Below are 12226 nucleotides of genomic sequence, written 5' to 3'. Positions count from 1 at the left end.
TTAAAGATTTTTTCTTATTAAAGGAATATTTTGAAAATTAATGAGAACAAATCGTATGTCATTTTATTAATGATAGACGTAAAATAGATGATTCTTAGAATCGAATTAAAAGTGTAATAAGTATTACTATGCAAACATTATGTGAAAAATACAATTCTGTGATGGTGGACACTTAATTTGTCCATTACTTAAAAAAAAATAAAAAAGAACAAATCAATATGCGTGTAAAACAATATGGCGTAAATTGGGATGTTCTTTGATAAACTAAAAATAAGGTATTTATATTAAAAGATAACTTTTTTGCCTTTCATTTTTTTTTTATAATACCAAAGTGACGGGACGAAAAAGTCGTTCGTCTGGTGGAAAGCGACACGCCTATCCATAGCAGTTGCATTGTCACTTAGAAATTTTAAATCGCAAAGATCTTAGGGACACTGCCACTGCGCCCGCCACTCTGAGACACAAGTCCCATGTAATTTCACCAGCACCCTAACTCTTCAAAAGCTTGGCGGCAGAAATAGGAAAGGTGGCAGTACTTCCTTGGACGAACTCTTTCACAAGGAGTGCTACTGCTAACTAAAACTATATTACGGAACAGGCAGGAACTTTACATTGAAATTAAATTTTATTTGTTTAAAACTTGTGAACGAAAGATGAAATATATTATTATAATAGATCAAGTATTTTAATTTTACGTCATTTGGTCGAGCATTATAAATTTGGACATATGTACATACCATTGCATTGATTTTTGTACGAAGACAATATAGGTTTATAATTGTAGACCAGTCTATTTGGGTCACTTGCACTCTACTATATACATTTGTAATTTTTTCAAAAGGGTTTAAGTTTGGTTTAACACATCATACCACTTTGAAAATGTCCGTACATTAATATTATACTTAACTGGTTGACGACTTTACTGAGTCAGCCGTCGACTGGTTGTTTGCTTTGTTTGGCTGGTTTATTTGAAAAAAGAAACAAATATACCTGCGATTTAGAACCTAAGTAATTGTAACTTTTTTTAAAACAATAAGACCTCAAAATTTCGTGGAATCTCATATATTTGCCAAGATTTATTGAAATTGGTTACCGGAAAGTGCGCGAAACTGTGAAAAGAGTTCCACTTTTAGAGGTGGAATATTTTCTTCAAATTTAAATGGGACCAATACTGTGGTACCATCCAACAAAAGTAATCATCGAAATCGGTTCGTAAATGCCGAAGTAATCGCGTAACATACAAACGAAAAAATACAGACGAATTGAGAACCTCCTCCTTTTTTTGAATTCGGTTAAAATATTGTTTCATTCAAATCCAATACAGTTAATTTTAGTTTTATGTAAGTATACATAACCACGAGTTTACTGCGACAGTTTTCGCTAGCGGCCGCGTAAATTATTTCACAGTTTTGCATGACAAATCAGCAACAGCGCCCCTAGCGGTCACAAGAAGAAACAATAACTTATGGTAGAATCACAGTTTATTATTAAGCGTCACAACTTACGAATGCCACCCATAGGTTCTAAATTAACCATCTCGGACGGACGTCGGCGTCAACTGTCAACTGTCACAGTATAAGTCACTGTTAAAAGCTTTAACCGGGACTTTCACCCGGTGTTGAGTTTCCTTGCTCGTTATTATTTTATTTGGCGACCGTGATGTAGGTTAAATATATTTATTTTAATCTATGGAAATAAAAGTACTAATGACTGAAATTTTAAATGAGATTTTGTGGTACGATGACAGTGTCACCACTTTAAACTGTAACCACGCGTAACTGTAACTGCAGTGTCAAAGTGCCAGTGCTAATACAGTTAGCGTACATCTGTGTCACGCAGTTTATGTGACTACACGTTGATAAAGTCACGAAATTTGAAAATGGTAGTCGATGTTAGCGGGCAGACATTTTTCAATTAGTTGGTAATCTATAAAACGACGAGTTCGGTAAACCTATGTTTGTTGATAAGTAAAGAAACTTGGCAGTGCACTACAGCGCACAATTCTTAACAAACTCGTCGGTGCACTGCCGCACCCGATTTGTATCAATTTAGTTTTGTAAGGCGCCGCGTAAACGCGTGTCTTGTGCTGAATACGAACGACCGCAACTAGAAGCGCATGATATTCTATTTTCATACAATTGATATGAAATTGACACAGTCGCCGGTTGCGGCAATCGGACACTGTCGTCGTTTGCCTAAACCGCAATTTGTACGAAAACAGAATATTCGCTTCTAGTTGCCGATTGCCGACATTATACCGAAGATATCCCGGACGTTAGCCTGTATAAGATTAGTGTGGTTCTCAAACAACTCAAGAACAACAAAGCGGCGGTCGATGATGGAATCACTACAGAATTTCTGAGAGCAGGCGGCAAGCCGATACTTAAAGTCCTCCAGAAGCTTTTCAATTCTGTCATCGTCGAAGGTCAAACGCCGAAGGCATGGGGCAGAGGCGAGGTCGTTCTGTTCTTCAAAAAAGGTGATAAAACACTCTTGAAGAACTATCGGCCAATCTCTTCTGAGCCATATCTGTTGTTTTCGAGAGTTATCACGAATCGTCTCGCTCGCAGGTTTGACGACTTCCAACCTCCCGAACAACCCGGTTTCCGAAAGGGTTTTAGTCCCATAGACCACATTCATACGCTGCGGCAGGTAATACAGAAGACCGAGGAGTATAACCGGCCACTTTGCTTAGCGTCTGTGGAATAACCGCTCACGCGATACATGCAGCCGTAGACGCATACCACACCAAGAGGTGCCGGTGATGATTTTATACCGATTTATCGGATATCGAAGTTATAACTGGTAAAAGAACTAATATTAATTGCTATTTCGGTAACTACTCTAGCAAACCATAAAGTTTTTAATGCCTGGGTCTGTCATTTAAAAAAAATAAACAACTTCAAAAATACGTCACGACAATCGTGTGTGTTATTGTTTGGGCTGGTGATTTCGGTGTTTATTTATTGAAAACATACCGTAAGTAGCGTTTTTTAAGTTTACCCTGAATATAAACGTTTATAAACTATACTTTAAGGAGTAATTTCTTGGTAAACGTTAGAAGCACTCAAACGGAATATTATCATATTTATCCAAGTACACTAAAAATTTCATTAGTGCTTTTTAAATGCAGGATTTGCGGTGTATTACTGCACTTTATTTGAGATGTTTTTGTTGGTAGTACGGAGGGTATTTATTTAACAATGCAGAATAATAATTTTTATTTATAAAAACTTGTATTTAAACTGAATCCTTTTCTATTTTGCGAAACCAAATAGCCGCCATTTTGCGGTAGGAGGAGCGCATCGCGTGAGCGGCTATGAGAAGGCCTTTGATTCGATCGAAACCTGGGCGTTGCTACAGTCTCTCCAAAGGTGCCAAATAGGCTACAGGTATATAGAGGTGTTAAGGTACTTATACAAAAACGCTACTATGTCAGTCCGATTACAGGATCAGAGATCTAATCCTATCCAACTGCAACGAGGCGTGAGACAGGAAGATGTGATATCTCCGAAAATGTTCACTGCTGCTTTGGAGGATATTTTCAAGCTTCTGGACTGGAAAGGACTTGGCATCAACATCAATGGCGAGTACCTAACACACCTTCGATTTGCCGATAATATAATTCTTATGGCTGAGACCTTGGGAGACCTCAACACAATGCTCGAAGATCTCAGTTGCGTCCAAATTACCTCAATGTCTCAACGAAAGTCTGACCAGTGTGTGTTGCCAGTGATCACATATGGATCAGAAACGTAGTCAATCACTATGGGCCTCATAAGAAGGCTCAAGGTCACTCAGCGGGCAATGGAGAGAGCGATGCTCGGTATTTCTCTACGTGATAGAATCAGAAATGAGGAAATCCGTAGGAGAATTAAGGTAACCGACATAGCTCGAAGAATTCCTCAGCTGAAGTGTCAGTGGGCGGGGCCCAAAGCTAGGAGAACCGATGGCCGTTGGGGCGGAAAGGTTTTTCAATGGCGCTCAGTGGGTAGGCCCCCCACCAGGTGGACCGACGATCTGGTGGAGGTCGCGGGTAGCCGATGAATGCGGGCAGCGCAAGACCGATCGTCGTGGAGATCGTTAGGGGAGGCCTATGCCCAGCAGTGGGCGTCGTATGGCTGAATGATGATGCCGGTTGCTTGTATCCAATACACACGTTTGCGCGGCGCCTTGCATTGCCACGGAGTAGAGGAAGCGCAGTGCAGTGTCCGCGTCCAGTCCCAGTGGGCGCTGTTCTTGTGATCTTTCCTGAATGACGGGCACGAGTCAAAGACACTTTCTTTGAACGAGAATATAATAACTTGAATCACTATGATACAAAATAGTCATGCATCGTCATAATGTTTAAAAAAATATTAAATCGTGCACAATGCCATTTTGTTGTGGCAGTAGAGCTCCTTGTGAAAGAGTTCGTAAAGGGATTTCTTTCTGCTGCCAAGTAGTAACGTGAGCATTACTGCATTTCGGTCATCGAATATATAACCAGAAATAGAGACGAAATGTCATTTAATTTGTTTGAAAACTATTCTGCCATATCATTACTGTGACAACTGCGCTCCGATTGGCTAGCCCGAGTTCAAAACAATTGACGGGTGTCGTCAATGGGTGGGTGTCGTCAACTGTTTCACTTCAAATCGTCCAGTTAACATTGAGCTTTGCTATAATGGACGAAAATTGCAAAATTACATATTTAATATTTAATTACCGATGAAATGTGATTCCGTTTGTTTTGTAATTAGATGTTTTGCTGTTTTTCCCACACCACCGAATAGAACAGCACGGCATTGTTAGAGATATTATCTTTATTACAATAAATACAGAATATTTTTTGGAATACACAGGTCAATAGTTGGCCGGTCTATACATATTTCAGTGCAAACGAGAGTTGATATTTATAAGAGCTGTATCGCAAATTGTTACCAGGAATATATAGTCCTAATTTCGTCTCTATTTCTGGTTATATACTCGAAGATTCCGGTTTTGAAGGCTAAGGGTGCTGGTGAAATTACAGGCACATGGGATTAATGAAAAATGGATCGACTCGTCGTCGATCGATTTTCTACATAAGGGAACTTATTATGTTACAAAAGTAATTTTTGAGAAATACTTACGCGCTACTATTTCGATAACGATCGTTTTTTTTGTTAGATTTTTTAATTTTTTGTTAGTATAAAAATTTTACTTTTAAAACGTAGTCACTTATTGTTGCGACGTAAAGGTTGATATAAAAGTATACAAGGCATGCTGCCAAATAGTGGATTAAACCTCGATACCTTCACATTATTCAAGAGTACACCTGCACCAAAATATATCTACACTGTTACAATCAAAACTGTTTCACAAAAAAAATCAAAAGCAATTAAAAAATAATCCTGACTTTAGCGACAAAATATTTTCTCTAAATGGCGTCCAAAAAAACATAATACATTGTCATATTATAACTTATTAAAGAAACACAAAGACGTCGGCGTCCACAAAAGACCTTAATCGATTATAGTGAATCGATTACAGGTTATCCGGAGTCGTGTCACCTGTAACTAATCGATGAAGCAGACAATGGTATTTCTTCATCAACGACAAAAACGGCGAATGTGCCGAGAAATATGGGATTATGGGGTGTACGTAAGCTGACTGTACAGGATGTTACGTTTGCGGTATCGAATATAGTAATTGAATTTTTAAATATTTTGCTAATTAAACAATTTTTTTAAATCTAAATAACTTATATTTTTTATTAAAATAAATCTACGTTTCTAGTTTGATTACGATAGATTCGCGAAACCCTTAGAAGTCGATTTTTTTTGTTTTTTTAAATTTATTATACGATTACTCTTTATCACTTAATCACTTGCTATAACAATGAAAGAAAATAAGAAAATCGCAAGTCGTAAGCCTGTTTGTTTCAATTACAGCAGCGTAAGTAAAATAATGAATTGAATGTTACATAACGTTTAGTTCCTATATTAATTTTATAGATTATCGTGATTTTTTTTACCATTATACCCATATATTTTTTGTGAAAATATTCCATTGGTATTGATACAATACCAAATAACAAAACAAAGATCCTTAACAACACGAAGTCCGTAAGATATGATGAATAGATTAGTTGATAAAATCACTGGCCCTGGTTTGGCAATATACGCTGGTTTGGTACGAACGACCACAGAGATAATAATACAATAACAAAGAAAAAAAAGGCGCCAAAAACAAGTACATTTAAAATTTAAATCAGACTGAAAGATTGGTATGGACTTCAATCGCGCGTCCGTTCACACCGATATCTAGCGTCGTAATGGCGGGAGCGGTCGAGCCGCAGCGCACAATTTTAATACAATTTTTTTTTAACATAGACGAGATGATAGCTAAAAGTCTCATCTTAGGTCCGTGCATAGCAGTGGAGCGTTTGAGAGTATACACACTGTACGCATTTTTATTACTTTTCAATAGCAGTTGAACGTGAAGCATTCATACTGCTTTAGGGCATACAGGTGACCTATGTATTAAGTCTTGGCATATGTAATTCATCTTATGGAAAGTATGACATTGAAGTGTTAAACGGGCGACTTGAGGAACAATGAACAGAGCATCCTGTATCAGCCATCTGTCCATACGTCGTGCCAGCGGGGGAGGGCGTTTAAAGAGCAGTTCGCCAGCGGGACGCGGGCGCCGGCGCAGCCTTCATCTTTTACTATTTTTAACCATTCTTTTTCTTTTAGTTCTTTTAACCTTTCTTTCTTTTGACTTGTAGTGGTTGAGTGGATCTTTGAATTCGACTCGACATTTCTATTGGCGTTTATTATTTTTGATAATTACGTTTATTATGGAGCAAATAGTTTCTAATTCACATTCAGAAACATTTTAAATATATTATAATATGATATATATGTAAGAGATAGCGGAGTGCTAAAGGTATCAGTTAGAGGCACATCTACCTTTTTTCTATGGTTTCTTACATAGTCAAGTGAATCTCAACTTTTAAGATTTAAATTCAACTCTATGACGCTTGCACCAAGAACGGTTCAAAGTCCAAAGTACTAAATTTGATGTGCTCTTAATTGTACATGCCAAATTTCAAAGAGTATAATAATAAACTTCAATACTTTTGGTTTAAAAAATGTAAAAGTGGGCAAAGCGATATTAAATAGCAAAATTTAGGAAACAGAGAGGATTTGGGATTAGACTAATTACCAGCCAGTTCATACTTATAATAACTGATTTGTGGTAGTATCGCTATAATTTAAAAAAAAGTCAAAATAATTGCCAAAAACTCAGCAATTGGAACAAAAACTTTTCTAAATAATGGCCCAGTTCAAGAAATCCCTTAGTCCACTTTTTAGTTTCTGGATATTCAACACTCTTTTTATTTTTATCTTTAAAACGATAATATGAAATCTTTCGAATATTAATATTATATAATACGATACACTTTGATAACGGTTACTGTTTCAAAGATTTCGTAATATTGTTTCAAAGACAAAAAAAAATAAAGAGAGTAAAATGTCCATAAACTAAAAAATGGACAGAGGGATATCTTGAACTGGGCCATTTTTTCACTTAATAACTAATTCATGAAGTTATTTCTGTAAGTTGTGAAGTAAATGATTTTTTAAATTGTGATAATAATTACAAACATACTAAAATTGCTGTCAGGTTTTCTTGATCTACCGACAGTTACATTTTCAAATCTACCCGATTAAACAAATTAAAAAAACATTGAATAAACTAATCAAAGATACAGTTAGTGGATAACAATCGTATTAAACTCATCAAAATAAATATAAGTTAAAGGCGGTTTTGTATTAAATGAAATGACCAAATAAATTAAGGGGGTTGGACGAAAAATCGTAATTTCCAAAAAATGACGTCCGGAAATGGTTTGAAAAACAAAGCGCTTGCCCGACCACGCCTGCCGGCGTTTGGGTGCGCGTACGCATACTGTTCCCACGTTTCAGTAGGGTGACCAATTAATGTAGCAATTAAGAATATTACACCGTACACATAATAACGACTGTCTTCTACACAAAACGGCTAAGATAACTATTTTACATTACTTACTCTCTATTCCTACCTTCATTCAAGTCATTATTTTTACACGTGTTCGCTCGAGTTTTACTTTGCAATATTGGGGTAAATAGAAAAAAAATCAATAATAATGAATAATAATAATAATTCACCCTTAAACAAACGCGAATATTGCAGTGGTTCCCTGGTAACTGAAAGGTCGTAGGTGTCATATCACATTTTTTTTTATTTAAACGTCATGTTTTCTTGTCGTGGTAAATATTTTATTATTTTATTATGCGTGTAGAACTAGATAAAGTTGCAACATAGTTATTTTTATTATTATTGACGCACACACTCATAGCCGCGCATTAGTGAAACCCTGTGTCGCGGGAGCTATAGACAGACATAAAGACAATCACAAATTACACCCAAACTCACGAGAGAAATAAACGTTGGCCATACAAACTTTGGCCATACAGTTTCTCCCGGTCTAGGAATCGAACCCGGGACCTCTGTATGGCCGACCAGCATGGTAACCGGCGACGGAGACAGTTAATGTTACCTCAACTTTTTTTAAAAGAGATAAATAATTTACCTCGATTTCTTTAACGTTTAAATTGTACTTTTACTTTTTATTCGGATGGTATATATTTGGAAGGTACAAGTAGATTTACTCTCCTCATAATTTACTAACGTAAATTAACTTGTTAACTCGCATTGTGCACGGTATTGTCATGTTTAACAGTTCAAAGTTTGGACGGTAAGCAACTTTGCAATTTTGGTCACCCTAGCAAGGAGCCAGTATTAACGCGATGGGCGTCTCGGGGACCGCTGTCGATTATTGGACCGCTTATTGTAATTTAACTGCGACTTTGACGTTCCAGGACCTCTTTTAATGAACGTACAACAACGAGTAATTTGATTTATAATACACGACGAGGAAGGTCATTGCCAGGGTTCAGGAGAAATAAGAACAAAAGCGGCAAGTTCTTTGGCATTCTTTTTGTTCTTTCGCGTGAATACACAGGGTGGAAAAAAAGTCTGTTTGAAATGTCAAGGGTTTACTTTACACTGACACTGAATTACTCACCTTATAGATTCTTTATGACGACCTCCACAGTCGAGTGACTTGCACACCGATTGTCATCGTGTCGCCACTTCTGAGATCTCGGGTTTGATTCCCAGCCGGATCAACGTAGAAACTAACTTTTATATATTTTCTCGGTCCTGATTGTTTATGACACTACAGAAGCCGTAGCTCAAATTGCTTTGCGTAGAGGTACTTTTATAAGAAAACTTTATAAATATAACTGTAACGTGTATTCAATTAGGAATCTAGTTTCTAATTGCCAAATGTCTGTTTGACATCAACACTCTATTATTCTTACAATTCTAAATACAAAACCTAAGCTGCCTGCTACATCCCTCTTCCTCTTGCCAAATGTCTGTTTGACATCAACACTCTATTATTCTTACAATAATATTTATTTATGTGTATCCAAACACATTTTTTATATAAAACGCAATTGACAAGAAAGGAGATTTTTTTAACGCACACACTCATAGCCCCGCACTAGAGAATCCCTGACGCCATGGACGCACATATAGACAATTACACCCAAACTCAAGAGAGAAATTAATTTAGACCATACAAATATTTCTCCCGGCCCTAGAATCGAACCTGGGTTCTCTGTGTGGGAGACCAGCAGCTTGATTTTAATTGCTTCGGAAATCGGAAACTGCGCCTCTTCGGAGTCGAGGCGCATAATTGCGATTCACAACTGGCCGATCGGAAACTTTTGACATTTCCAATCGGAATAATGGTTGATTTAAGTCACAAATTAGAAAGATATAGTAGAAATCAGGTTTATCTTCTCGCTCAGAAACCCATCTGATTTCGAGACTACCTGATCGGTTCGATTCCGATTTCAATCAAAATCAGCATGCTCTACAGATCAGATCTACATATTTTCGGGTCATCACTACGCGTCTAAAGCTTCAATTTCGTTCTGTCGATAAATTTCACACTCATATATAAATAGGTAGACATACAAATCATGGAGGACGGTTGCCTTTTAAAGATGAATAATATCGCAACGTATATCTTATCTCTCTTAACTCACTTACAACAAAAATGTCAAATAGGATAGTGAGGAAAGCAACGTCATGAGAAAATGGAACAATTTTTTAAATCTAAATCGTATAGATTTGTTTTTCAAATAACTCAGGCCTTATAGAGGTTCCAAGATCACGGCTGCATTAGATGCGAAAAAAATAGATATATTTCCAATGTGTAACAATCGCGAAAAAAAATTGTGCAATTCGGATGGAGAGTCTCTAAGGATATTTAATTTCATGAATTACTCACCTCACGCTATGAAAATTGCTATTCGAATTACGAACACATTACAATATTTGATTACGAGTAACATTCCACTAGAGGTGTACTAGAAAGCAAGACGGAATAACCTTGATATGGAGAGCGACGCCCTCCTATACGAAGCAGTTTTATGCGAAGTACAAGTATTTATTGAAAATATATAAATGTCCTGTTGATTGACAAACACTTGGGACAGTATAGAATGAAATATTTATTTCAACGTGTATTTGAATGAAAGTGTGAAGTTTATTATGACCATTTTTGCAACGGGCAAATAAAAATAACCAAAGTGCACATCTTTAGTCATAACGCTCATAACATAATTCAGACATGACCCTGGTTGGAAATAATATTGAGAAACAAAACAGAAACGCCATGAATCATATTCCATTTTCAAAACGCTTCTGTCTCATCTCAACGACACCGGAAACTCTTCATCGATGGATCAACTTGTAACAAATAGAACGAACATTTCATTCGATTTTGAATTTTAAATATGGAACACTTACCACCGGACGTTAAAAGTTTATTCCTCTAATACGTCGTTATCAAGTGCGGCTATATTTGGATTACTTGTCGTGTGGTTAACCAAGATGTAGAATTGCTGGAAATGCTACATATGTTGGAGACTGGTATCAGAAAGCTGTGACTCAGAATAGTGTTTACCTCTAAAGTTTTTATTTTTGTAGTGCAAGAAGTCCATGTGGAAATGAGAGCTTTTAGAAATATGGCAGGCGTGACTCTGATGAATAAATTACAGAACAGTGTGATAAGAGAGTAAGTGCGGCGTGGAAGAAAATGTAGTGACAAAGATAGATAATGGGATGCTTAGATGGTTCATACATGCAGAGAGAAGAAAATTGACGAAACAGATTTATTAGATGAGTGTTAGCGGGAAAGTAGGTAAGAGCCAAAAAACACGAAATTACCATGGTTAAATTAAGGACGTCCTAAAGAAAGGCCAGGTCAAAAGTATGTAACAGAACATACCTTCCACAAAATAAAATAAAAAAATGAATTAGCGGAAATTCGATGAGTATAAATATAACAGTAATGAATTATTAGTGAAAGAAGTAGGTAAATTTTAAAATAACATCTAAATGTAAATAATCACATTCGAAGAATTTCAATAGCAAATGACTTCTTTGAATTCGTCTCAGTTCACACTTTTGAGCTGCAGGAAACACTTAACAAATAACGTATGAATTATCGGTTTTGCTGAACGTATTTTTGTTAGGGTTGCTAAATTTTGGTGACTAATGAAATTAAATTATTTAATAAAATATATAATAATACTAGTAAATTAAATGCATACTATCATTATTTATGCGAAAGTGTGTTTATGTATATATTACAGATAAACAATATGATAGAGTGAAGTTAGCTTTACTCAAAGGTGTATAATTTAGATTCGCAAAGCATAAAAAAAAAAAAAAACATGATTCTATTTAGTTTTTATACAATGCCTTTTATTATTTATTAATATTTAGTAAAAGAACAACACATGCGAAAGATTCTGCCTGTTTCTGATGAAAATTTATTCCACCAGAACAAATACTACCTATTTTATTATTCCTCTTTTTATTAATAATGATCGAATTAGATATTTTATATATACGTATTGGGTTAATTGTCTATATTAATTATTATTCTATGAAAGCGTTCCACTGCTGAGTCTAGGGTACTCAATGAAACGTTACGGAGTTTTGCCAGCCCTAGAAATTCTCCTAGAAATTTGACAAAACACTTCATAAAGGATTTATTGATTTGGGACCGTGTGACCGGGGTGTTTTCAAGGGTTTTTTGGAACATTCTAGAACATTCGGTGAGGAGACG

The sequence above is a fragment of the Hyposmocoma kahamanoa genome, unplaced genomic scaffold, assembly GCF_003589595.1.
Source record: "Hyposmocoma kahamanoa isolate Upper Pololo Valley unplaced genomic scaffold, ASM358959v1 86, whole genome shotgun sequence".
Taxonomy (NCBI): domain Eukaryota; kingdom Metazoa; phylum Arthropoda; class Insecta; order Lepidoptera; family Cosmopterigidae; genus Hyposmocoma; species Hyposmocoma kahamanoa.
The sequence above is the reverse complement of the archived record's forward strand: the minus strand, read 5'-3'. Positions refer to the sequence as shown.